The following is a 27,605-nucleotide window of genomic DNA, read 5'->3' as shown; positions in this document are numbered from 1 at the left end:
CATCCTTTGACGTTATGCCATTAGCTGAGTTGCCACCTTATTTCTGACTTCTTCTATCAAATCAAGCTCCATAAGGCACCGGCCGACATTGCCCTCATTGTACAATCACCTTCAATCGGACTCCATACCAATCTCGATCGGGGCGACTGCTTCACCATCACAAACCAGGTGAAAAGAAGTTATACCTATCGCTTCTCGAAGTGTTGTACGTGTTGGTCCCCTGGCAGCCGGCTAGAGCGGGGGTGAATAGCCCTGAAAAATAAATGAATACCCTTTCTCGATCTTCGGACTAAGTTAGGCAAACACTTGTATAAGAACAGAAAATAAATGAATAAAATATAGACAGAGGCAAGAAAGATTTACTTTATTTGCAATCAGAAGATTGTTAATCCAAGACAAATAAAGCTTACTAAGATCTCCTTCTTCCAAAGGCAGAGTAGCCTCTTACAATGTTGAAAGCGTAAAAAGTCAAGAACAAAAATAGAAGTGTAAGCACAGAAGTTGTTACAAGTGTTGTTCTGACTACTAAGATCAGGGCTATATTTATAGTCATGCTCCGGGCGCTTGGAAGGATTCTAGGCACCTAGGTGTGGATAAAACTTTATCGACGGTGCAACGGATCACAATAGCTCGATTGGGATAAATTTTTCTGGTCTGGGCCCCTAGAAGGGTTTCGGGCTCTCGGACCGCCTTGGACAGGGGAGCCTCGCCAAGGCACCCTAGTTGGACCAAACCGATCTAGGCATCCGTAGTAGCTCCGAGCGCTTGGAATGGCTCCGGGCGCCCAGACTCCAGTCAAGACTGAGTTGACTTTTCATCCGAGTCTTCTGCTCTGGCTCTGCTCGCTTGGGTGATTTCAACCATCTGGAATAGGGCTCACCCAAACTCATTTTCTAGTCTTCTCGAGCAACCTTTCACTTCGGCTCTCGTCCCTCAGAAATATCGTGTGCTTCCTTCTCATCCGCTAGCATACTCTTCCGTAGCACCTCGTCACTCGGATGCACCAAGCCCGTAAACTCTCTTCCATGTCATCCTTCTCACTAACTGTGTCTTTCGCTTGACTTCTTGTACTCCTAAGTTCCTACACATTTAAACACAAGGCATCAAATCATAATAGGACCTAACTTGACTTGTTTGATCACATTAAAATTACCACGGGGTACTTACAGTATGATATGCCCATAGTATGCTGGGTAGCTCGTCAACCCAACTTCCTCTAATATGGTCTAATTTGGTTTTAAGTCCTTTGATGATTTCTCTATTTGTTACTTTTTTCTGGCCGTTACTCTGGGGATAAGCCACAGATGTGAAGGCCTAGGTGATACCATAGGTTAAACACCACTCTTGGATTTTCCTGCCTTGAAATTATCTCCCATTATCTGAAACTACTTTGTGTGGAATTTTGAACCTATAAATAATATGTTTCCATAAGAATTTGATAACCATATGCTCAATTATCTTGGTCAATGGCTTAGCCTCCACCCATTTAAAGAAATAATCCACTACTACTAATAATAATTTTTTTTGAGCGGACACTAAGGGAAATGCCCCATTATATCCATACCCCACTGATCGAATAAGCAAGAGACAATGAAAGTTTTCAACAACTCCATGGGGTGATGTGGGATGTTCTAGTATTTCTGATAGGATAGATAGGTTCTTATTAATTGAGTTGTATCAGCCTATAAGGTAGGCCAAAAGTACCCAGCCAGCAGTATTTTTCGAGCGAGAGACTGACTACTCGTATGACTTTCACAGAAACCTTGATGCATTTCCTATAAAATGTACTATACGTTGTCCAATCCAATACACTTGATTAAGGAATATAAGAAAATCCGTTTATAAAGATGATCTCCAATCATAGTGAATTTGTCGAGTACGGTGTAACGACACTTGACTCCTTTTAATAAATGACTTAAAAAGTACATAGATTGTTGATCTTTTCTCTCTTGTCTCACTAATACTGACCCGACTGCATGCTCATTGGCTGACAAATATATCTACAAAGGTTCGCTCCTCACTAGCTTAACAAGTATAGGTGGACGAACAAATAATCTTTTTACTCCTCAAAAGATTTATCGCAGCCAACATCCCACTAGAATTTGGTCGCCCGACGAAGGATCTTGAAAAAAGGAAAGCTTTGATCGACTGATCGAGAGATGAAATGAGATAGGGCTGTGATCTAGCCGGTAGTCTTTGTGCCTCCTTCAGGTTGCACAAGGGAACCATATCTTGGAGGGATTGCACTTTGCTCTGATTGATTTCTATCCCTCGCTTAGTCATAATGTATCATAGGAACCGCCTGCTCTTTGCTCCGAACAAACATTTGCTAGAGTTGAGCTTTAGTTCATACTGCCTTAAAGTCTAGTAAATTTCCTCCATGTCAGTGCACATGTCAGTCGCCTTGAGGGACATAATGAGGATGTCATCCATAAAAACTTTCATATTTTAGCCAATATGCTTTCGAAACACTTTGCTCATAAGTAGTTCGTAAGTGGTACCAACATTCTTTAGTCTGAATGACATAACATTATAACAATAAGTGTCTTCAGCGGTTATGAAGCTAACCTTCTCCTGGTTGTCTCTAACGAACGACACGTGATGGTACTCTTGATAGGCATTCAACATGCAAATTAGCTCGCAACCAGAAGTTGAATCTACTACCTAATCAATTCTTGGCAAGGGGCAGTAATTCTTGGGGTATGCTTTGTTAAGGTCCCTGAAGTCGATATTTATTTCCTAGCTTGGCCACCAGGACCATGTTGGCTAACCAGCTTAGGAACTGCACCTCCAGATGTAGCCAGCCTCTAGTAGCTTGTCTACTTCTGCGTGGATGATCTTATTTTGATCCACCCCTATGTCTCTCTTTCTCTGCTTAACAGGAAGGGCTTTAGGGAAAATATGGAGTACGTGCTACATGACGGTAGGGGAGATGCTGGTGATATCTTTGGCCTCCCAAGCAAAAACATCATTGTTGCGTGTTAAATACGCAACAAACTCTTCTTTAAGTTCTTGAGGTAGGTCGGCGGCTACTTGGGTAGTGGCTGTTGGATCGAAAGCGCTAGAGGGGGGGGGGGGGTGAATAGCGCTCGTGGCTTATTCGTTTCGGATTCGTAAAACTCGACGAGTAAAGCAGCGGAATTAGAAACAACACACGCGAACACAAGTGATTTACTTGGTTCGGAGCCTTGAGCGACTTCTACTCCAAGGCCCACGCTCGTTGAGCGTTTATGTTGGGCAACAACTATATTCACGATAAGTATTACAAATTAAGTACAATTATAAACTGAATTAAACTTTATACCGACAACAATAAAGTCGAAACTGAAGCTCCAGGTCGTCGGGATGTCGTTGCAGCACTTCGGGATCGTTTCGTTGGTAGCACGTTGAAGAAGAGAAGCTTGAAATTCGTTGATCAAAGGTGCCGCTCGAAACCCCCTTTTAAACAGTGTTCAAGACTCCTTAAAGCCCATCCAAGGTGCCTTAAACTAGCCGAGTCAGCCGCGTGGATCACATCGAGCCAGGTCGCACCGTATCTGCTTCAAGGCGCCTTCATTGCTCTCTAAGGCGCCTTCAGCTACCAGTCCAAGGCGCCTTGAGCTTCCTCCAAGGCGCCTCCAAGCTTGCTTCGCAGCCAGCTCCAGCTTTGCACCCGAGGCGCCTCCAAGCTCCAAGGAGGCGCCTCGGACACTGTTCATCCGAGGCTAAGTTGTGCTCCTTTGGTCCTGCAAAAAGTGTTAGTCTCAAACACATTCCCTGCAATACAAAGTTAGCACAAAACAACAATATAGATATGATAATAGAATATGATGACAGTCTCCGGACTGTCCGGGTCTGACTTCAGATTTCCGACCGAAAACCCTAGGTCGGCCCGACGCCTACTGTTCCCTCTACGAGGAGCGCATCCTCACCTACTCCACTCAGGAGATTTACATGTTGCCAGTGCGATCCTCCAGATCGACTGGACTTTTGCTCAGCACTCGAAGCTTCCGGACTTTCCGCTAAATGCTCGCTCCCGACCCATCCAGTCTTCCACCTGGTTCGCGACACCAGGACTTTTCACCTAGGGTTACCACCCCCTAGGACTTTTGCCTGAAGTCCTTGACCCGCCAAGACTTTCCGCATAGGGCTACCACCCCCTAGGGTTTTCCCTTTGCCTAACCGCAGCTAGGACTTTTCTTCACTTAGGGTTACCACCCCCTAGGACCTAGGGTTACCACCCCCTAGGACCTAGGGTTACCACCCCCTAGGACCTAGGGTTACCACCCCCTAGGGTTTTCATCTGCCTAACTGCAGTTAGGACTTTTGCCTAAGAAACCTTAGGACTTTCCTGCAAACTTGTTCAACATATTAGAAACCAAAACACCTTAACTTTGAACCCTTTGACATAATCAAAACATAGGTTCGATCGTCGGATGCTTCCCGCACCAACAGTGGCTTTGGGCCGGCCTTGTCAAATCTGAACATCCTCTTTCTCTTCGTAGACCAGCGTGGGTGGTGCTTCCCAGATGTTGTTGACTTCCATTCGTTGTATCTTCCGGGCAGAGTTCGCCTTAATCTTGATGATTTCTACATAGCACTTGCGTTCCACTAGTTGATTCCCCCTTGAATTCACCCACCTAATTTTCTACAAGGAATTTTACTTTCTAGCAAAATGTTAAGATGACTGAACGAAATTCATTTAGGGTCGGCCGACCCAAAATGAGATTGTAGGTTGAGGGTGCGTCCACGACTATGAAAGTTGATCGGCACGTTCTCATTAGGAGCTCCTCCCCTAAGGATATGGCGAAAGCTTGGCAGCCTACTATGTACTACAATCGACCGCATGAATCTCCAAGAGGCGAGCATGTAACTTTCTTGCTCAGTTGGAATCCTATCAGTTGGGCCTCCTGCTATCATGTCAATATCGACCCGAGCGACGTTATTGCGATTCTTGTCCTGTCGTGTTGGGAGCTTTAGTTGGACCTGGGTGGGAGCTTGTGCCTGATCTGTTGGCAGTGGGGGTGTTCCTTCGCGCCACTCAGCCTCTCACCGATCTCTTCTGAGAAAGCCGCTATGTCGTTGATAAGGGCGGTGATTGGATGACAGAGAGCGTCGATGGAATATTAATTACCGGTTGGCCCTATTTGATAAACTCAGTTAGTTTTAAATTTAATTAGTTTTATTAATTAATTTTAACATGATTTATTTAATTCTATAAAAATTTTCTATTTGTTATTAAGGATAAATTAAAATTTCTACAAATATATTATAACTGAATTAAATTATAAATATATGACATAAATTATAAATATATGATATTTTACTATAGTAATAAAATAATAATAATAATAATTCCATGGGCTGTTTGTTAAAAGAATTGAGGAGGCGTTTGGTTCTTTCCTAGGAATAAGAATCGGAATGAGAATCATTGTATTATGGAATGAGAATGGGTATGAGCATGTATATCACTCTTAAAAGTAATGTTTGGTTAGTTGCATATTTTCTATCGGAATAAATCAAAATTTCCTTCTTTAGCCTTAAAAGAAAATAAGAGAAAAAAATAGATGTGAGAGAAAAATATGATGAAAGAGAATGATGAGAGAGAAAGTGTGATGAGAAAGAATGAAGAGAGAGAAAGTGTACTGAGAGAAAATGAGAAAAGAGAGTGTGATAGGAGAGAGCATGATGAGAGAGAAAATATGATGTGAGAGAAAGTATGATGGGAGAGGATGAAGAGAGAGAAAATGTAATGAGAAAAATGAGGAGAGAGTGTGTGATGAGAGAGATTGAGGAGAGAGAAAGTATGATGAGAGAGAAAGTGTGATGAGAGAGAAAGAGAACAGTGAGTGTGATGGGAGAGATTGAAGAGAGAGAAAGTATGATGAGAGAGAAAGTGTGTTGAGGAAAAAAAAGGAGGGAGTGTGATAAGAGAGATTGAGGAGAGAGAAAGTATGATGAGAGAAAAAGAAGGAAGAGAGTGCGATGGAATAGATTGAGGAGAAAGAAAGTATGATGAGAGAGAAAGTGTGTTGAGGAAAAAAAGGCGGGAGTGTGACAAGAGAGATTGAGGAGAGAGAAAGTATGAGGAGAGAAAAAGTGTGATGAGAAAAAAAGAGTAAAGAGAGCGTGATAGGAGAGATTAAAGAGAGAGAAAGTGTGTGATAAAATGATGAGAGAGAAAATATGATGAGAGAGAACAAGGAGAGAGAAGTGATATGAAAGAAAAAAATAAATAAATATATTTTGATATTTGATATTAAGGGAGAAAATTTTAGTTTTATGTCAATGGTATTTTTGGAATAAAGAAATATTTTGATTGATGAAAATAGGGTAATGACCCATTGAAGGGGAGGTACATGGGAATGAGTTATTACCCAATTTCCCCTGAGATCCTTTACTTTATGGTAAAAGGCGAATAGCCCTCCTTTACTTGATCTACTGTGCGTTGTTCATATATTAAATTTGCAGTTAATAGAGTAATAATAAAAAAAACGACCACAGTGGGAGTCGAACCCACGACCTTCTGATCCGAAGTCAGACGCGCTAATCCACTGCGCTATGTGGTCAGATGTTACAATTTCGTTCTAAGTGATAAATGATATGATCATATCCTTTTGCAATACCTGCTAATAACTTTTTTTTTTTATAAAAATAAACACCTTATCGCACCCAACACCTCCTTCCTTCCCTGCATGGCATGTTCGTATTGCCTTGTCTCTCTCTTTTGGTGCACCGCGATCGTAAAAGACACAGTGCCCTTTCGCCGGCCCCTTTTTTCCGAAGGAATTGCTCCCTTTTTGTCTTTTCGCGTGCTTTTCTCTCCGATCTGCATATATATATATATAGCACATGATTGGCGCCGACCTGATCACAGAACGTCGTCGGAAGAAGAAGGTCGCCAATGAGATGTCTCCATTCAATGCCGGATCGACGCGGGTGAGAATTGAGAAGTTCTCCTTGCCTGTCTACCTCTATCCTCTTCCTGTACCTGCACCTCATCGCAGCTGCTAGTGCGATGAACTTTAAGAACCCTTCAGAGCTTTATATATATAGACCTTAGTTACTTTGGAGGACGGAATTAAGAATTAAGGAAAGTCTTCGCATGGAAAGTTTTCCATTAAAAAAATGGATTACTCCTTTTTATGCTTACTTATTATAAAATAATGGACAAATAGATTTATTAATCCGATAATTTATGGATATTTTTTAATCCCCTCAAATTGGACAGAAAGTCATGCTCCTGTTTTTAACGCATCACCGCCATCAACGATGCAGGCAATAACAACCCTTCCGGAGAGTCCGACTCCTCTGATCTATTTTTCCCTGATCCACTCTTGATGAACCTTTAATTGTGGTCAGATTTCAGTTAAAATTCAACCGCAATTAATTATGATCCCTTCATGAGTTTACATTCCCATCAAAGTTATAGTTTGGATCAAGATAAGCAATCAGAGGTTGCATGCGGTGGGCGAGCTACTGGGTGCTAAGTGGGTGGCGACCTCCGGCCGCCTGTGTAGGATCAAAATGTTAGCTAGAACCCTAGAGCCCTAGAGCCAACCATTTGATGATTGTATTTTGGACTTATTGTATCATATTCTATATAAATAAAGACATTTAGTTTTTGGTTGTTATACTTACTTGTATTGGTGCCAAATAAACTAAGTATAATAACGTCCTTGAGTAGAAGGTTCTTACCTATATCAATCGATTGGTTGAATCGATAGTGAGATGATATAGGGAACACTACTCTTAATCATTCCTAGTTGAGTATTAACATTCAGGGACAATGTTAATGCAATAAGACTAGCATGTAGGTCAACTCGATGACTTGATCTCACAAGTCATGGATATAGAGATAGCAAGTTGACACATGGGTATGCATTAGAGAATGTATACTGAATGACCCGCCATGAGAAAGTATCATGGATCGTTATATGAGTGTCATATACTTTCTCATGTGGCTATTAGTATGACTACTAGTCCTTAGACCTGAAGTCACCATGGTTCCCTACATAAGGAGTTATGTACTTTGGTTTCGTCAAACGTCACCCGTAACTGGGTGGACCATAAAAGCGATTACTGGGTATGTAACAAATTATGCGGAGGGATGTGAGTGATGTAGATGAGATCTATCCCTCCTATATGACGGGAGAGACATCGATATTCTTGATAGAGTGAGACCACGTAGTGCATGGTCATGCCCAAATGAGTCAATATAAGATATTGAGCTCATTTGATTTAGTGTGTCTACTTGGAGTTCAAGATTTAGATTGATTAGAGGATGACACGGTCTATGCCTCATATTGATCAATCTAGATGTCTAGGATAGAAGGACACTTGTCATATATTGTGAGGAGTCACAATTAGTAGTCACAAGGTGATGTTGGATCTCAACATTCTTGTAACATTGGGTAGTAATGATGTGTTGCTAGATACCGCTCATTACTTATGCTCCTAAATGGGTTTAGGGGCATTGCCAACGTTACAAGAACCTATAGGGTCACACACTAAGGACAATTAGATGGAGATTAGGTTCATATGATGAACCAAGAGGATTAGATTCATTTAATGAATCAAATTGGATTAAGAGTAATCCTAATTGGGCTAACTTGAGTTGGACTCAAGTTGATTCATGTGTTTAATGAGTCTAATTTAGATTATGACTCATTGAATCAAGTTAATTTAATGAATTAGATTCATTGTATTAAGTTGGCTTGAATCAAATGGTTAGATTAGATCAACCATGGAAGAGATTTGGTCAAGTTTGACTTGACTTGAGAGGAAGAGGAAGAGTCAAGTTTGACTTGACTAATTGCCACATCATTAGTGAGATGGCAAGATGTGGACCAATGATGATGCTCCACATCATCAAAGTGTGCCACCTCATGGGAGTTATAATGTCATTCTCTTTAATGGCTACATTAATTGTGAATGGGGGTTACACTTCATGAGTGGCCGGCCACTTTAGTATTGGAATGAAAATTGATTTTCATTCAAGTGCTCATTCACTTCTTCTTCCTCCTTGAGTTCTTTCTCCTCTCCCTCTCCTCCTCTCTTGGCCGAGCAAGACAAGGTGCTAGCACACCTTTGTTTGGTCTTCTCCATCAAGGATTGTTTGTGTGGATACTTCTAGAGGACCGTACGCTTGACGGTCTAGAGATCCGGCACCTTGGACGAGCGGGATTTGCAAGGGCACGCTTCAAAGGTATAAAATGTTTTTCCTTTGTAGATCTACTGTAGATCATAGTTTGAAACTCGTACTCATATTTTTGAAATCTATCCTTCGCACGAGATCCAGTGGCATGAGTGATTCGGGGTTTCCGCGATGCGAAAAGCGGTTTTCGTGGTCCGAAAAATCCAACAGTGGTATTAGAGCCACGTGCGAAGGCGTGTACGAGTTTGTTTTTGATTTTTTATGAAAAAATAGCTTCTGTGATTTTCTGTAAATTTAGGTTTTTTAATAGTTTTTATGGGTAATTTTCTCGTAGAAGCGAAGCACAAGTGTTTCGGCACTTGTAGGCTTCCGCTACCGGGAAGATTTTTCCAAAACGGCTTGGTTTCGCCCCAAATCTTTTTGGGACAGCGGGCTAAGGCGCTATTAGATCACAAAGGAACCCTCGTGATGGTTTGATCGCGGGCAGGGGCACTGCCCCTGGCCCCGCAAGGGGATTCGTTCCGCGATTGCGCCCGAAAATCGCTAAACGGAACCGCCGGGAAAATTGTACCCGTAAAAATTGTAAAATTATAAAAAAAAATTACAGAAAATTATAGAAATATATAATTTTGAATTATATATTAATTTTGTGATAGTCATGGCCCAAACGACCCAAATTGGATTTGGAAATGTGTTGTAATTCATAATACGGCCTGCGTGCCGTTATGTGATGTGCGTGCTGTATTTATTTTATTTTATTTTATTTTCACGACCTGCGCGTCGTGCCTTTCTCTTATATTCTGGTTGTAAATTAGATTTAGACTCGAATGTAACTCGAGTTTCAAAATTGTAATGTAAATTTTGAAGCGGTGGAAGGTCCACTCGAGACGGAGTTACGAGGAGGGCGCGAGCAACACGAGGTGGTCAAAGGAAGGAACTTGAGAAGCTGTTGACCTTAGGTTGACCATCCGATCTTCTCATTGGCTTGAGAAGATCATAGTAGGGCCATGACACAATCACAAAATAATTTAATTAATTGCTTATATGTATGTGATGCATGTTTAATTAAGTAGTTAATTAGTGCCTAGCGATTAGATTAGATCTAAATTGTGCACATGATGCACCCCACGATTAGATTAGATCTAAATCAAGTATTTGATACGCATCATTATTTAGATTAGATCTAAATCGCGTCAACTCGTAATGTCTACCATGCCGTGATACCTACCACTACCTCGATCGCATGTTGTTGTTGAATCTGCCAAAGCAGAGCAACACATACTATCTTGGTAGGGTACGGAGGGACAATTTTGGTCCCGCCTATCAACGCATGGGTGAGTACAACTCAATTAGATTGAGTAACTAGTTAACTCAATTGGATCGAGTTTAACTATAGGCATTATCCAATGGTTGGTAGATAGGTCAAAATCACGTTTATATTAACTCTTGGGCGTATTAGCCAAAGCTAACTCGAGTTTTAATATAAATGCAGATCTTGATCCTATAAACAAGAGTTGCATAGAGATGTAATTGGTAATCGTTACCTACCGATCATACTAAGTCTTGGGCGTATTAGCCAAAGCTAACTCAAGGGTTAATATGATGTGGATCTTGTCCCACATGAATTATAGAATTCAGTGGGAGCATCATTTAGTTAAAGGCCTAATTAAATGATTAAGAATATGATATTTATTTCTGCTTTTTATTTCTGTTGTAGATTACCATGACGTCGAACACGAACACCTTCTCCCTGCGATTTGTCCTTGAGAAGGACAAGCTCAACGGAGCAAACTTCTTGGACTAGTACAGGAACCTGAGAATAGTTCTCACCCAAGAACGTAAACTGTACGTTCTGGAGCAGCCCATTCCGGAGGCTCCTCCTACCACTACCCCGCGAGCTGACCGAGATGCTTTCAAGAAGCATCAAGATGACGCATTAGATGTGTCTTGTCTAATACTCGCGACCATGAACTCTGAGCTTCAGAAGTAACACGAGTTAATGGGCGCTTACGATATGGTTGAACATCTTCGTCAACTGTATCAAGGTCAAGCGAGGCATGAGAGATTTGAGATCTCAAGGGCACTGTTTCAGTGCAAGATGTCAGACGGGGCTCCTGTAGGCCCATATGTACTCAAAATGATTGGGTAAATAGAGAACCTACAAAGGTTGGGGTTCCCACTTGGCCAAGAGCTGGCCACTGACCTGATCTTGCAATCCTTGCCGGATAGCTACAGTCAATTCGTTCTAAACTACAATATGAACGAGATTGACAAGTCACTGCCTGAGCTGCTTAGCATGTTAAGAACTGCTGAGCTGAACCTTAAGAAGGCTAAGCCCAACACTGTTCTAATGGTTCAGAAACATAAGGGCAAGGGCAAGCTCAAAGGCAAGGGAAAGTCCCAAGCCAAGGGCAAAGGCAAGGCACTGAAGCCTAAAGGAGGGGTCGCTAAGGATGCTGCCTGCTTCCACTGAGGTCAGACCGGGCACTGGAAGAGGAATTGCAAGGTATACTTGGAGGATCTTAAGAAGAAGCGAAGTGAGACTTCCACTTCAGGTATATATGTTATAGAAGTCAATCTATCTATTTCTACATCTATTTCTACATCATGGGTATTAGATACTGGATGTGCTTCTCACATTTGTACTAATGTGCAGGCGCTGAGAAATAACAGGGCATTGACAAAGGGCGAGGTGGACCTACGAGTAGGCAATGGAGCACGGGTTGCTGCTGTTGCTGTAGGGACTTACTTTCTATCTCTGCCCTCTGGGCTTGTACTAGAGTTAGTCGATTGTTGTTATGTGTTTGCATTAACTAAGAACATTATATCAGTTTCTTGTTTAGACAAGAAAGGTTTCTCGTTTATAATAAAGAACAAATGTTGTTCCGTCTATTTAAACGATATGTTCTATTGTAGTGCACCTCTGATAAATGGACTCTATATTCTAGACCTTAAGAACCCTATCTATAACATAAATACCAAGAGGTTCAAGTCAAATGACATGAACCAAACCTACCTCTGGCACTGTCGCTTAGGTCATATAAATGACAAGCGCTTATCCCAGCTCCATAAGGATGGTTTGCTGGACTCATTTGATTTTGAATCATATGAGATATGCGAGTCATGCCTACGAGGCAAGATGACCAAGACTCCCTTTAGTGGGCACAACGAGAGAGCGACTGATTTGTTAGGACTTATACATAGTGATGTATGTGGCCCTTTCAATGTCGCTGCTAGAGGTGGTTATAGGTACTTCATCACATTTACTGATGACTTTAGTAGATATGGTTATGTGTACTTGATAACACATAAGTCTGAATCCTTTGAAAAGTTCAAAGAATTCAAGAATGAAGTACAAAACCAGCTTGGCAAGAGTATTAAGATACTTCGATCAGATCGAGGTGGAAAATACCTTAGCCATGAGTTTCGTGACTACCTAGCTGAGTGTGAGATTCTATCCCAACTCATTCCTCCTGGAACACCACAGTGGAATGGTGTATCCGAAAGGAGGAATCGTACCCTATTAGATATGGTACGATCTATGATGAGTCACACAGATCTTTCGACATACCTTTGGGGCTATGCTCTAGACACGGTAGCTTTTATACTCAACTGAGTTCCATCCAAGGCCGTGATAAAGACACCATATAGGATATGGACTGGGAGAGATGCCCAGGTGTCTTTCATGAGGATTTGGGGTTATGAGGCTTACGTTCGACATCAAGTCTCAGACAAATTAGGACCCAAATCTGACAAGTGCTACTTTATTGGATATCCCAAGGAAACTAAGGGATATTACTTCTACATTCCCAGTCAGCACAAGATAGTTGTGGCAAAGACTGGAGTCTTTCTAGAAAGGGACTTTGTTTCTAGAAAGACTAGTGGGAGTACATTCGATCTTGAAGAAGTTCAAGATGCGGATCCTAGCACTGAAGCCTCGATGGAAGTTGAACTGAAACCACAAAATGTTGTGGATGATGTTGTTCCACAAAGAATTGAGGAACAACAACCAGTTCAAGTAGACATACCTCTTCGCAGGTCTGATAGGGTATGTTGTCAGCCTGAGAGATACTCATTTCTCTTGTCTGACCATAATGACGTTGTGCTCATAGATGATGAGCCTACCATCTATCAGGAAGCTGTGATAAGACCAGATTTCGAGAAATGGCTAGAGGCCATGAGATCCGAAATGGAATCCATGTACACCAATCAAATATGGACTTTGGTTGATCCACCTGAAGGGGTAAAACCCATTGGGTGTAAGTGGGTCTTTAAGAGAAAGACTGACATGGATGGACTTATCTATAAGGGTCGCTTGGTAGCTAAAGGTTTCAAGCAGATTCATGGTATTGACTATAATGAAACCTTTTCTCCAGTAGCGATGTTTAAATCCATTCGGATCATGCTTGCTATTGCTGCCTAGCATGACTATGAGATATGGCAGATGGATGTCAAAACTGCATTTCTGAATGGAAACCTACTCGAGGATGTGTACATGGCACAACCTGAGGGTTTTGTAGATCCACAGCATACTAGCAGAGTATGCAAACTACATAGGTCCATTTATGGACTAAAGCAAGCTTCTCGGAGCTGGAATCTTCGATTCGATGATGCAATCAAACAGTTTGGTTTTATCAAGAACGAAGATGATCCTTGTGTCTACAAGAAGGTTGTAGGGGACATAGTTGTCTTCCTCATATTGTATGTGGATGACATATTACTCATTGGGAAGGACATCCCTTTGCTTCAGTCTGTCAAGACCTGGCTAGGGAGTTGCTTCTCAATGAAGGACTTAGGTGAGACATCCCGCATTCTAGGGATACAGATCTATAGAGATAGATCTAAGAGATTGCTTGGCCTAAGTCAGAGTACATACATTGACAAGGTACTCCTACGGTTTGCCATGCAGAACTCCAAGAAGGGATTTCTGTCGATGTCACATGGCGTGAGTCTTTCGAAGACTCAAGGTCCCTCTTCTAGAGAGGAGAGAGACCGCATGGATCAGATCCCTTATGCCTCAGCCATAGGATCGATCATGTACGCCATGCTATGTACTCGACCTGATGTCTCGTATGCTTTGAGCATGACGAGCAGATACCAGTCCGGTGAAAGTCACTGGATAGCGGTCAAGAATATTCTTAAGTACTTAAGAAGGACTAAAGAATATTTCTTGATATATGGAGGCGATGATGAGCTAGCTGTAAAGGGTTACAGTGATGCTAGCTTCCAGACCGACCAGGATGACTATAGATCGCAGTCGGGGTTCATATTTTGCATTAATGGTGGTGCTGTTAGCTGGAAGAGTTCGAAGCAGGATACAGTAGCTGATTCTACAACAGAAGCCGAGTACATTGCTGCATCAGAGGCAGCAAAGGAGGCAGTTTGGATCCGCAAGTTCATCACTGAACTTGGGGTGGTTCCTAGCATTGCTGACCCCATTGAGCTCTATTGTGACAACAATGGAGCTATAGCACAGGCGAAGGAACCTCGCTCACACCAGCGGACCAAACACATACTACGGCGCTTCCATCTCATTCGAGAGATCATCGAGAGAGGAGATGTGAAGATTTGCAGAGTACCTACAGAGGCTAACATCGCAGATCCCTTGACCAAGGCTTTGGCACAGAGGAAGCATGATGGTCACACTAGGTCATTGGGGCTTAGAGCCTACACTGATTGGCACTAGTGCTAGTGGGAGATTGTTAGCTAGAGCTCTAGAGTCAATCATTTGATGATTGTATTTTGGACTTATTGTATCATATTCTATATAAATAAAGGCATTTAGTTTTTGGTTGATATACTTACTTGTATTGGTGACAAATAAACTAAGTATAATAACGCCCTTGAGTAGAAGGTTCTTACTTATATTAATCGATTGGTTGAATCGATAGTGAGATGATATAGGGAACACTACTCTTAATCATTCCTAGATGAGTATTAACATTCAGGGATAATGTTAATGCAATAAGACTAGCATGTAGGTCAACTCGATGATTTGATCTCACAAGTCATGGATATAGAGATATCAAGTTGACACATGGGTATACATTAGAGAATGTCTACTGAATGACCCGCCATGAGAAAGTATCATGGATCGTTATATGAGTGTCATATACTTTCTCATGTGGCTATTAGTATGACTACTAGTCCTTAGACCTGAAGTCACCATGGTTCCCTACATAAGGAGTTATGTACTTTGGTTTCGTCAAACGTCACCCGTAACTTGGTGGACCATAAAGGCGATTACTGGGTATGTAACAAATTATGTGGAGGGATGTGAGTGATGTAGATGGGATCTATCCCTCCTATATGACGGGAGAGACATCGGTATTCTTGATAGAGTGAGACCACGAAGTGCATGACCATACCCAAATGAGTCAATATAGGATATTGAGCTCATTTGATTTAGTGTGTCTACTTGGAGTTCAAGATTTAGATTGATTAGAGGATGACACGGTCTATGCCTCATATTGATCAATCTAGATGTCTAGGATAGAAGGATACTTGTCATATATTGTGAGGAGTCACAATTAGTAGTCACAAGGTGATGTTGGATCTCAACATTCTTGTAACATTGGGTAGTAATGATGTGTTGCTAGATACCGCTCATTACTTATGCTCCTAAATGGGTTTAGGGGCATTGCCAACGTTACAAGAACCTATAGGGTCACACACTAAGGACAATTAGATGGAGATTAGGTTCATATGATGAACCAAGAGGATTAGATTCATTTGATGAATCAAATTGGATTAAGAGTAATCCTAATTGGGCTAACTTGAGTTGGACTCAAGTTGATTCATGTGTTTAATGAGTCTAATTTAGATTATGACTCATTGAATCAAGTTAATTTAATGAATTAGATTCATTGTATTAAATTGGCTTGAATCAAATGGTTAGATTAGATCAACCATGGAAGAGATTTGGTCAAGTTTGACTTGACTTGAGAGGAAGAGGAAGAGTCAAGTTTGACTTGACTAATTGCCACATCATTAGTGAGATGGCAAGATGTGGACCAATGATGATGCTCCACATCATCAAACTGTGCCACCTCATGGGAGTTACAATGCCATTCTCTTTAATGGCTACATTAATTGTGAATGGGGGTTACACTTCATGAGTGGCCGGCTACTTTAGTATTGGAATGAAAATTGATTTTCATTCAAGTGCTCATTCACTTCTTCTTCCTCCTTGAGTTCTTTCTCCTCTCCCTCTCCTCCTCTCTTGGCCGAACAAGACAAGGTGCTAGCACACCTTTGTTTGGTCTTCTCCATCAAGGATTGTTTGTGTGGATACTTCTAGGGGACCGTACGTTTGACGGTCTAGAGATCCGGCACCTTGGACGAGCGGGATTTGCAAGGGCACGCTTCAAAGGTATAAAATGTTTTTCCTTTGTAGATCTACTGTAGATCATAGTTTGAAACTCGTACTCGTATTTTTGAAATCTATCCTTCGCACGAGATCCAGTGGCATGGGTGATTCGGGGTTCCCGCGACGCGAAAAACGGTTTTTGCGGCCCGAAAAACCCAACACAAAAGTGGGAGGAGGGAGGTGAATAGCATTCGTGACTTTCATATTCGTTTAAAGGTCGGAGAGTAAAACACAGCGGAATAGAAATAGAAAAGAAAACCAACAATAATAACAAGACCAAATTTTAATTGGTTCGGAGCCTATCACGACTCTTACTCCAAAGTCCACGATTGTCGATCGCTTTTGTTGAACAATCACTATCAATTCGAATAAGTGCAAGTAGAGATTTACAATATTTAAAGCACTATAATAATTTAAATATACTGTCAACTACATATTTGAAGAATCGAACCTTCGGTTGTCGGAGCAGCATTTCATTGTCGTACAATCATTTCTAGAGTAGCGTGCAAGAGAGAGAAAGTTGTTAGATTGATGTGTTTAAGTTGCTAGTCGAAGCCTCCTTTTATAGCCTCATCTGAGTGCCTAGATCCCCTCTTGAGCATCTGGACTGTGCTGACGTGGCGAGTTTTCAATGAAACTTCATCCTGGAGATTTATTCATGTCTAGGTGCCCATACCCCCTCTGAGTGTATGGACGGTAGACGTGGGTCGGCCAGTCATCACACTTCAACTCGGCACGATGATGAGTTTTCGCCTGTCCAAGCACCTGGAGCAACTCCAGGCACTTGGACTTCAAGGTTGCCTGGCTGGGCGCCTAGCAACTTCCGGCGCCAGGAGTCCAATTGCCCGAACCACCTTTTTTCCAGCTTTTGTCTTCTTTACAAAAAAGAGTTAGTCCAGACAATAGTATATATAAAGAATAATTTTGATATCCTCCGAATTATCTAGTCCTAACTTTGAGTTTTGCTGAAACTCTAGGTCTGACCGACTCCTACTGTTTCCTCTTTGGAAAACACGTCCTCACCTACTCCTCTCAGGAGAGATTATCTTTTGCCAGACCGATCCTCCAGGCCGTCTAGACTTTTACTCAACATCCAAGACATCATGACTTTCCACTGGGCGTTCGATCCCCAACCTATCCAGTCTTCCGCTTGGTGTCCGCGACCCCTAGGACTTTCACCTAGCATTCTCAACCCTAGAATTTTTCCCAATATCATCGATCCACCAAGACTTTGCCCAGTCTCCCGGACTAGGACTTCATTGCCTAACCGCAACTAAGACTTTCCTTTATCTAAAATCACCTAGAACTTTCCTACATACTTAGTTCAACTTGTTAGAACAATAACACTTAACTTAGAATCCTTTATCATTATCAAAACACAGGTTCAATCGTTTGGTGCTCCCTGCATTAATAATCTCTCTTTTTTAATTATGGCAATACAGTTCATAGTTAAGTTAAGTAAATAGATAATAAGTAAGAACAAGTAAATATTTTCACAAGTAAGAGAACACTTTTTTAAAAGATAAGTTTCAAAGTGTTGAAATAGAACTAGGAAAGAATTTCTCCCAATATCATCGATCCGCCAAGCCCAGTCTCCCGGACTAGGACTTCATTGCCTAACCACAACTAAGACTTTCCTTTACCTAAAATCACATAGAATTTTCCTACATACTTAGTTCAACTTGTTAGAACAATAACACTTAACTTAGAACCCTTTGTCATTATCAAAATACAGGTTCAATCGTTTGGTGCTTCCTACACCAACAATCTCCCCTTTTTGATTATGGCAATACAGTTCATAGTTAAGTTAAATAAATAGATAACAAGTAAATATTTTCACAAGTAAGAGAAAATTTTTTCAAAAGATAAGTTTCAAAGTGTTGAAATCGAACTAGGAAATTTTTAACGGTGTGTTTGATTGAGGGTTATCCTTGATAATCTTGGCTATATGTCTATCTAAAGTTATCAATGAAAATCCTGTTTGATTCAGGTAATCGGTGATTTTTCAGTAATGATTCATGCTTGATATATACGTCAGCAAAAGGGACATGTAACCCGGAATAGAAAAACTTTTAAAAAATAAGGCAATGAAATTTTTTAACAAAAATACCCTTGAAACTTTTTATAATGAAAATTTCATTTAAACTTTTAAAATATTAAATCTGATTATATATTAAAACTTTTAAATAAATAAATTTTCATTACATTAACTAAGTTAAATCAAATAATATGAAATTATATTTTATTCCCTATAATTATAATTATGTGAATATTTAATAATCATATAATTCAGATTATACATAATAATTTAAATTAAACAATACCCTGAGTTTAAAACTCTCCTTGTAATATAGTATTTTCTTAGCTCAAAAAATTTAACTTTTCTTTTCCCAACAGTTTAACTTTTCTCTAAGAGTACTTAGGCTAAACCCTCAGCTAAAAATACTTAACTAAAAAACACATTTTCAAAAAATACTTACTTTTTAAAACAATAATTAACCTTTAAATTTTACTTTTTAAAGTTATTTAAACTTACTTTTTAAAACAACTTAAACTTTATTTTTCAAAAATAGTTAAATTTACTTTTTAAAAAATATTTAAACTTATTTTTTTTAAAATACTTATTTTGTTTTAAAAAAAATACTTAACTTAAATAAATACTTTAACATTAGAAAAGTACTTAATTTATTTTTGAAAAATACTTAATTTAAAGAAAATTCTTAAATTTGAAAAATACTCAACTTTTTGACTTTGACATATATAAAAAAAACTAGAGAGTAGAAGCTATTAATTTTTTAAAAAATAGTACTTACATTTAAAAATTGTACTTAATTTTAAAAATATAACTAACTTTTAATAATTTTATCAAAAATTATTTTTAATCTCCTCTTTGACTAATAATCTTAAAAACTTTTTATGTAAGTATTTTAAGTTTGAAGAATGGAGGGGGTAGTTAACTTTTTAAGATGATTATTATTTTATAGTCCAAGCATAAAAAAAAACTTTGTAAAAAAATATTATAAATAATTATCTATTTTCTTTAGAAGAAATGTTTAATGTTTAGTTATTAGTTATTTACCATAAGATAGTAGAGTTTACTTAGTTAGTCAAGTTAAGTACATGATCCAATTATGTTTACTAAAAAGGTTGACTTAAGCTTATCAATTTAAATTGGTAATTATAGCTCAGACTTATGTTGATGCACAAATATAAGTATTTTGAAGTGTAGATAAAGTTCTAAGTATCCCACATCTTTCTAAGTATTTTCAATCACAAGCAAGGTAGTCCTAGTGTGCTTGTGAAATACTGGCTTCTAAAAGCTATAGGATCATATTTTCTATGGGTAACTCCTAGTATAAAATCATAGTATAACTTGAAAATATTTATTTTGAAAGGATAGAGGTTAAAGTTAAAAACATATATTAACTTTTAAAAGCCAAAAGGTTTGAAAATAGAGTTTTAAAGAAGAACCTTGAAACTTAACGAAAAGTAAGCAACCTATTCTACTGTGCACATAGCTAATTATCTCATAAGTGTAATGACTTAAGTTCAAGCAAGGGTTGTAAAAATGTCTACTACGTTTGACTTGGACTCAACATAGTCAAGTACAATATAACCCCTAGCTACATGATCCCTTACAAAGTGGTGCTTAACTTCTATATATTTAGTTCTTGAGTGGTATATTGAATTTTTTGTTAAATTGATTGAGCGTATGTTATCAATTGAAATTTTATATTTTTATATTTTTATATTCTAATTGATAATCTTTTAAAGGTATGCATCATTCATAAAAGTTGAGATGTGTATTCCCCTATAGTTATATTCTCTACTTCAATAGTGGATAAGGTAACAAAGTGTTTCTTTCTACTAGACCAACTTATTAGACACTGACCTAGAAGATTGCAGCTTTCACTTGTACTTTTTCTATCTCGTTTGCACCTAGCATAGTCTGAGTCAGAGTATCGAACTAAGTCAAATGTTATCTAAGTATTCTTTTTACTTTTGTTAAGTGTGATTATTTTACGCATGATTGGTACCTAGCACACATACTAACTTCAAATAAAATATCATGTCAACTTGCATTTAAATATAGTAGATTTCTTATTGTACTTCTATATACTAACTTCAAATAAAATATCATGTCAACTTGCATTTAAATATAATAGATTTCTTATTGTACTTCTATAGTACTTTAAGTCAATTGATTTACCTTTTAGGTCAGAGTAAATTTTTACATTGGTTACCGTTGGGGTATTAATGTTTTAAAAATTTTTCATTCTAAATTTTTTAATTAGCTCTTTAGCGTATTTTGTTTGGTACACGTAAATGTCATCTTTAGTCCATTTTATTTATAAATCTAAGAAAAAAATTAAGTTCTCCCACTAGGCTCATTTAAAATTTATTTTCCATTAATTTAATGAATTATTTTAAAAATTTAGTATTAGTTGAGCAAAAAATTATATCATCTACATAGATTTGTGCTATAAAGATGTCTTTTTTAGGGTTTTAATAAATAAGGTTGAGTCTATTTAGCCTTGGTTAAACCCTTTTGATATTAGGTATATTGATAGTTGGAACATGTCACGCCCTGGGGGAGTCCCTATTTAAAGAAATTTCGACAGCACCTCCCCTGTACGGTTGACAATCAGAAACATTTCTACAGATACAATATACCTCAACCACATGCGGCTGGAATATACACACAACCACGCAGTTTAAATGCAGCCTACTCGGCTGATACAATAAAAACACAACCACACAGTTATATGTAAATCTAACAGCCCACTCGGATGTACCAGAATTAAACACAGAGGAAATACAATGGACAACACATACAAACTAAAAACGAAGACTGCTAGCCGGCTAGGCTTACACCACACAACAAAACAACATTCCAGGAACAAAGCTGGAACACAAAGCTAAATACATAAATTCATATACCAAAATAAAAAAAAATGGAGACAGGTCTTCTGATGTGATGTGGGTACCGGCAGGCAGGATACTACAAGCGACTCCATAAACAACCTGGTACCTGAAAAAGATAGTGTCCATGGGGGTGAGTTCAACAACTCAGCAGATACCTAGTTGACATGTATTGTAAATTATAACAAATAGTAATAACTATGAAGTACAGTCTCCTGGACAAAAACTGAAAAATGTACTCACCCGGGCCTCCTATCAGAATAATCAAGTCTTCAGACTGAGAGTATCATAAATCCTGTATGCATGTTAAACATATGCATCTATCCAAATGCAACATATAAGTACAACAAACACAATCAGTAAATGCATCAATGCATATGATGCCAATGACATGGTCACTCCTGATGCCAATCAGCCATCTCACACACGATGGTGAGACCGAGTGGGTAGGGCTGTGACAAACGTGTACTTTGCCGTCACTGCTCCTGATGAGTGACCGAGTGGACAGGATGCTGTCGGAGTACACCTATCCTCCTACCCCAAATCATAAGTGGGAGAGCTCAATGCTCTCATCTCCCGGTACACGATGACGGGGAGGAATCTCTGCCGGCTACCACACTGCGTCACACTACCCATGAGCGGACCAACGGAGCCTAACAAAGTTCAACCATCTGGCAGCTACCACGCTGCTACACTAAACCAACGGAGCCTAACAGAGCAGAATTGTTTGCAGGCTACCACGCTGAGTCACTGGACCAGCGGAGCCTAACAGCAGAACTGCCACACACCTGCTTGATATACCACTAACCCATGAGTGGTGGTGTGTGTAGATCTATGTAACTGATGATGTGCTCAACAATAATGGAGTTGACTATCGTACAGCATGCAATCATGCAAGATGGTTCATGTCACAAAGCATTGAAATATCGTGAACCTATCCATAGATATAAAATGTGTACCCTAGCATCAATGGATCAATCTGAAGATCTAAGGTACATAGGTCATATAAGGTATCAAAAACCTAGATCCTGAACATAATAAACACATGGTTGTGTCACTACCCCTCTAAGCATGTATAATCAGATAGGTATTAACATGAAGTGCATAATAGGTAATCAAAACAAGCATGTAATAAGTATTGGGTAGTGACTAACCGAAGCAAAGACGAACATAATTATTACTAATGGTTATAACCTACTAAACATATCAACATGACATTATCAAAGATAAGTCAAGGTACCCCCCTTAAATAGCAGGTCCAATCAATCAATCCGTCGTCGAGACGCTCGTCTCAAATCAGAATCCTGCAATAAATCGTACAGTTTAGCTAAAAACAAAATAGCTAAACAAAATCCTAATCTGATTAGGAAACTGTGTTTTAATTCTATTTAATTATCTTATCCTTCCTTCATAGTTGATATCCTTGAATTAGTTCAACTAGAGAAGTCAACTAATAAATGAATCTTTAATCATAATCCATTAGATTAAGCAACCCTATTCATTTATCCTTTTTAATTAGATAACCATTTAATTTACCAAAGCTAGTAACCATTTACTTATCCAAAGAAATCAACCATATCACTTCACTAAATTAAGTCTCAATACGTTACCGTTCCTTCTCCTATCTACAACAGAAATTACTGATAGCCCAACAGATCCACAACAAAGATAACTTGTTGTCGAGAACGGATCTCACTGCCAAAAACCATCACTCCTAGTTAGTACAACAAAAATCAAAACTCAACCTCTACAAACCTATACAGAAAATGCTACTCCAATTCCTACAAATATGATATCAACCACAGCTTGATTAACAAACTCACCCACTCTGTATCGGAGGTAGCTGCTGGTGCTAAGGCAAAGGTAGGGTAGAGGAAAAAGATGGTCAGTGCTAGGGCTCAGGAAGAAGATGAAGAGAAACTTCGGTCGGTCGACGGTGTTGGCAAGGCACAGTGGCGGCAGACGGCGCTGCTAATCGGAGTGGAGTTTGCGTCGACTGTGGCGACCGGGGTCAACGCGAGAGGGCGATCAGCGCAGCGAAAACCTCCGCGGTCAGGAGATGCTGCTAGGGCAGAGAAAAGGTGGAGCCGTGAGATCGAGAGGAAGATGATCGGTGGTGGCAGCAAAGAATCGGGGAAAACAGGCGGTGGATCGGCATCAATCGGAGAGGAAGGGAGGAGAGGTTGGGCCGAGGGGTATTATCGCTAGGGGAAGCGGCGATTAAGGCAAGGGAAAGGATCGGGCGGCTCTGCGCGAGGAGGAGGGAACGGAGAAAAACGGAAAAGAAGAAAAAATAAAAAGAATTAGATAAAGAAAAAGAAAAAGAAAATAAACTTTTCCTCACTTAAACAGGTAGCCTAAACAGGCTTTCCCAGGGCCCAGTTTAATTCCCGTAAATTCGTCCATACGATCTTCGAAAAATTCCAGAAAAATTTTTAAAAATTTTGAAAAATTCCCTTATCATTATTCACCATTTTTTGATATTTTATATTCTCCCCCACTAATAAAAATTTAGTCCTCAAATTCCGTTATCTATCATTAGCAAGTAATAGCAAAAGCTAACACAGTATAAATGCTGAACGGAACCATAACTTACATACCTCTAGTGATAAGGTGGGGGTATCGATATCGAGCTCGAATCGTATCCTCGAGCTCCCAGGTAGCCTTCTCATTGGAATAATGATGTCATCCAACTTTAACCAGTCGGATTGTCTTGTTCCGTAACTGACGCTCTTTCCGGTCCAGAATCCATACCGAAACCTCCTCATAACTGACGTCAGGATGAACAGGAACTGAGATATCTGTCAGCGCATGTGTCGGGTCGGGTACGTATCTCCTCAGCATAGATACGTGGAATACATCGTAAACGCCTGTCAGGGACGGTGGTAGTGCCAGCCGATAAGCTACTGCTCCAATCATCTCCAGGATCTAGAAAGGGCTAATGTATCGCGGAGCTAGCTTACCTCTGAGGCCAAATCTTTTCACTCCTTTCGTGGGTGAGACTCGTAGAAATACATGGTCGCTTATAGAGAACTCCAGGGGTCTACGTCTCCGATCAACATAACTCTTCTGGCAGTTCTGCGCCTCTGACATCCTCCATCTGATAGTACGGACCAACTCTGCCTCATGTTGAGCTCTATGAGGTCCCAACAGTTGGGCCTCCCCAACCTCATCCCAGAAGGTGGGTGTCCGACAAGGCCTACCATACAACGCTTCAAACGGTGCCATCTGGATAGCCGAATGAAAGCTGCTACACATGACCTCAGCAAGTTCTCTAGAGTCTGAATGGTCCGCTCTGACTGTCCATCTGTCTACGAATGCAAAGCTGTACTGAAATGAAGCTGAGTGCCCAAGGCCTGCTGTAGATGTAACACCCACGAAATGATAAGCTATACCTATGAGTATTTTTCTTTTAGAATAAAAGAAAAAAAAAAGGAGAAATGGAAATAGAAACCAAAATGAAATAAAAAGAAGGTGAGGTTAAGGTTTGAACCTTGAACCTCCCACAAATGATAGAGTTAAATTGGTGTGTGGTAACCACTAGAGTAATGAATAATAGATGAATAGAAAAGAATGGAAATTGTAGTTAAAAGTAGGAAGATAGTTAAGTAAAGGAACAAGAGAAAACCAAGTAGCTTACCTCCTCTTCCTCTTGGTTAAGGAAAGAAGCAAGCAAAAGCCAAGTTGCCTTCCTTCCTTCTTTTTCCTCTAATTTCGTGGGAATTAAGAGAGTGAAGAGATAGAGGGGTTAAGGGGATGAATGAGGACATGCTTCATTTACATGAGGAATAAATAGGAATGAGAGAAGAAAAGGGAAAGAAAATTTGTTAATTCTTCCTCCTTCTTCTTCCTCCTCCTCCTTTCTCCTTCTTCCTTCTCCACCGAGACATAGAGCTCTCTCTCCCTCATTTTTAAAATCCAAGCTAAGGTTTTTTCTCTAAGAAAACCAATTCCTAAGAGGGAGTCTCAAGGTTTACTCCTTACAAGAAAGAGAAAACAAAAGGGAGAACTAGGAAGAGAAGCTCCTTCTTCCTCCTCACAAGGGTACCACTTTCTTTAGGAACAACAAGAGAAAGGATGTAAGTATCCCCTCACCTGTGGTACAAGTTGTTTACGGATTTTTCCATAAGGTTAGAATGCTTAAAAACCTAGGATCACTTCTTTGAAGTTTCGGCCATGAACAAATATAGGGTTCAAGGAAGCTTAAAATTTAATCTAGCATGATCATGGATTCCCTTATGATATGATATGAACTTAGCTTGATATTCATGCTTGTATGTTGTTTAGAGTTTATTTTCCCCTTCATGAAACTTTCGGCCATGAACAAATATAGGGTTCAAGGAAGCTTAAAATTAAATCTAGCATGCTCATGGATTCCCTTATGATATGATATGAACTTAGCTTGATATTCATGCTTGTATGTTGTTTAGAGTTTATTTTCCCCTTCATGAAACTTTCGGCCATGAACAAATATAGGGTTCAAGGAAGCTTAAAATTAAATCTAGCATGCTCATGGATTCCCTTATGATATGATATGAACTTAGCTTGATATTCATGCTTATATGTTGTTTAGAGTTTATTTTCCCCTTCATGAAACTTTCGGTCATGAACAAATATAGGGTTCAAGGAAGCTTAAAATTTAATCTAGCATGCTCATGGATTCCCTTATGATATGATATGAACTTAGCTTGATATTCATGCTTGTATGTTGTTTAGAGTTTATTTTCCCCTTCATGAAACTTTCGGCCATGAACAAATATAGGGTTCAAGGAAGCTTAAAATTTAATCTAGCATGCTCATGAATCTCCTTATGATATGATATGAATTTAGCTAGATATTTATGCTAGTATGTTGTTAGAGCTTGGTTTTCCTCTTCATGAAACTTTCGGCCATGATCAATTTTAGGGTTCAAGGAAGCTTAGAATTTAACCTAGCATGCTCATGAATTCCCTTATGATATGATATGAAGTTAGCTTGATATTTATGCTTGTATGTTGTTTAAAGCTTGATTTCCCTCTTCATGAGACTTTCGGCCATGATCCATTTTAGGATTCAAGGAAGCTAAAAATTTAACCTAGCATGCTCATGAATCCTCTTATGATATGATATGAGTTTAACTAGATATTTATGCTTGCATGTTGTTTAGAGCTTGATTTTCTTCTTTATAAAGTTTCGGCCATGAACATTTCTAGGGTTCAAGGAAGCTTAAAATTTAATCAAGCATGCTCATGGATCCCCTTATGATATGATATGAATTTAGCTAGATATTTATGCTTGTATGTTGTTAGAGCTTGATTTTCCTTCTTCATGAACTTTCGGCCATGATAAGGATCAAGACCTAGGAAAACTTAAAAATTGGATTAACATGTTTATGACTTTCCTTATAATATGATATGAAGTTAACATGAGATTTTTATGCTTGTATGTTGTTTAGAGTTTAAGTTCATACTCTTGAACTTTCGGCCATAATGAGTTTAGTAGCCTAAATGTGCCTCACATGCTACGTTATGAACTAAGAGATGTTATTTAATGATTCCATGCATGATTATGTCTTTTTCTATGATAGGTGATGTGTTCATTTATGTATACCTATGAACCATGCATGATAATGTCTCTTATGATGTGCTATGTGATCAAGTATGCATGCTTTATGATATGACAAATAATATGCTCATTTATGTATGCTTATGATCCATGCATAATAATGTCTCTTATGATGTGCTATGTGCCCAAGTATGCATGCTTTATGATATGATAAACAAAGGCCTAAGAGTTACTTCCCTTTTTGTTGGGATTAAGAGCACTCTTTATGATATGATAAGTGAAGGCCTAAGAGTTGCTTCCCCTTGGGGACTAAGAGCACTCTTCATGATATGATAAGATATGATATGCTATGTTATGACATGAACCATGATATGCTATTTTACTTTGTATGGCTTGTACCAAGGGTGGGCTCCATAAGCGCCCCTAGGCCGACGGACTATGAACGGGTCTAGTAAAGGGATGGGCTCCTTAGTACGCCCCTAGGTCGACGGTCGTAGTACGGACCTAGATCCCTAGTAGGTTCGGGGCTAGCTACTCTGTCCTAGGGATTGCACACATTTATGTATGTATGTGATACAAGTCGGGCCCTCATGATGATATTATGTTCAAGTACTGTATGATATGTTTTAAGAC

At 39.4% G+C, this 27,605-nt stretch overlaps 1 non-coding gene across 1 annotated transcript; it reads right to left on the bottom strand.

Annotated features, from left to right (window-relative positions):
- Nucleotides 1-6,474: 6,474 nt before the first annotated feature.
- Nucleotides 6,475-6,548, bottom strand: TRNAR-UCG. Its single transcript has one exon. It is a non-coding gene; the product is annotated as a tRNA-Arg (tRNA).
- Nucleotides 6,549-27,605: the final 21,057 nt, after the last annotated feature.

Source organism: Zingiber officinale, chromosome 2A (assembly GCF_018446385.1).
Source record: "Zingiber officinale cultivar Zhangliang chromosome 2A, Zo_v1.1, whole genome shotgun sequence".
Classification (NCBI taxonomy): domain Eukaryota; kingdom Viridiplantae; phylum Streptophyta; class Magnoliopsida; order Zingiberales; family Zingiberaceae; genus Zingiber; species Zingiber officinale.
This window is presented reverse-complemented; position numbering and strand designations above follow the sequence as displayed.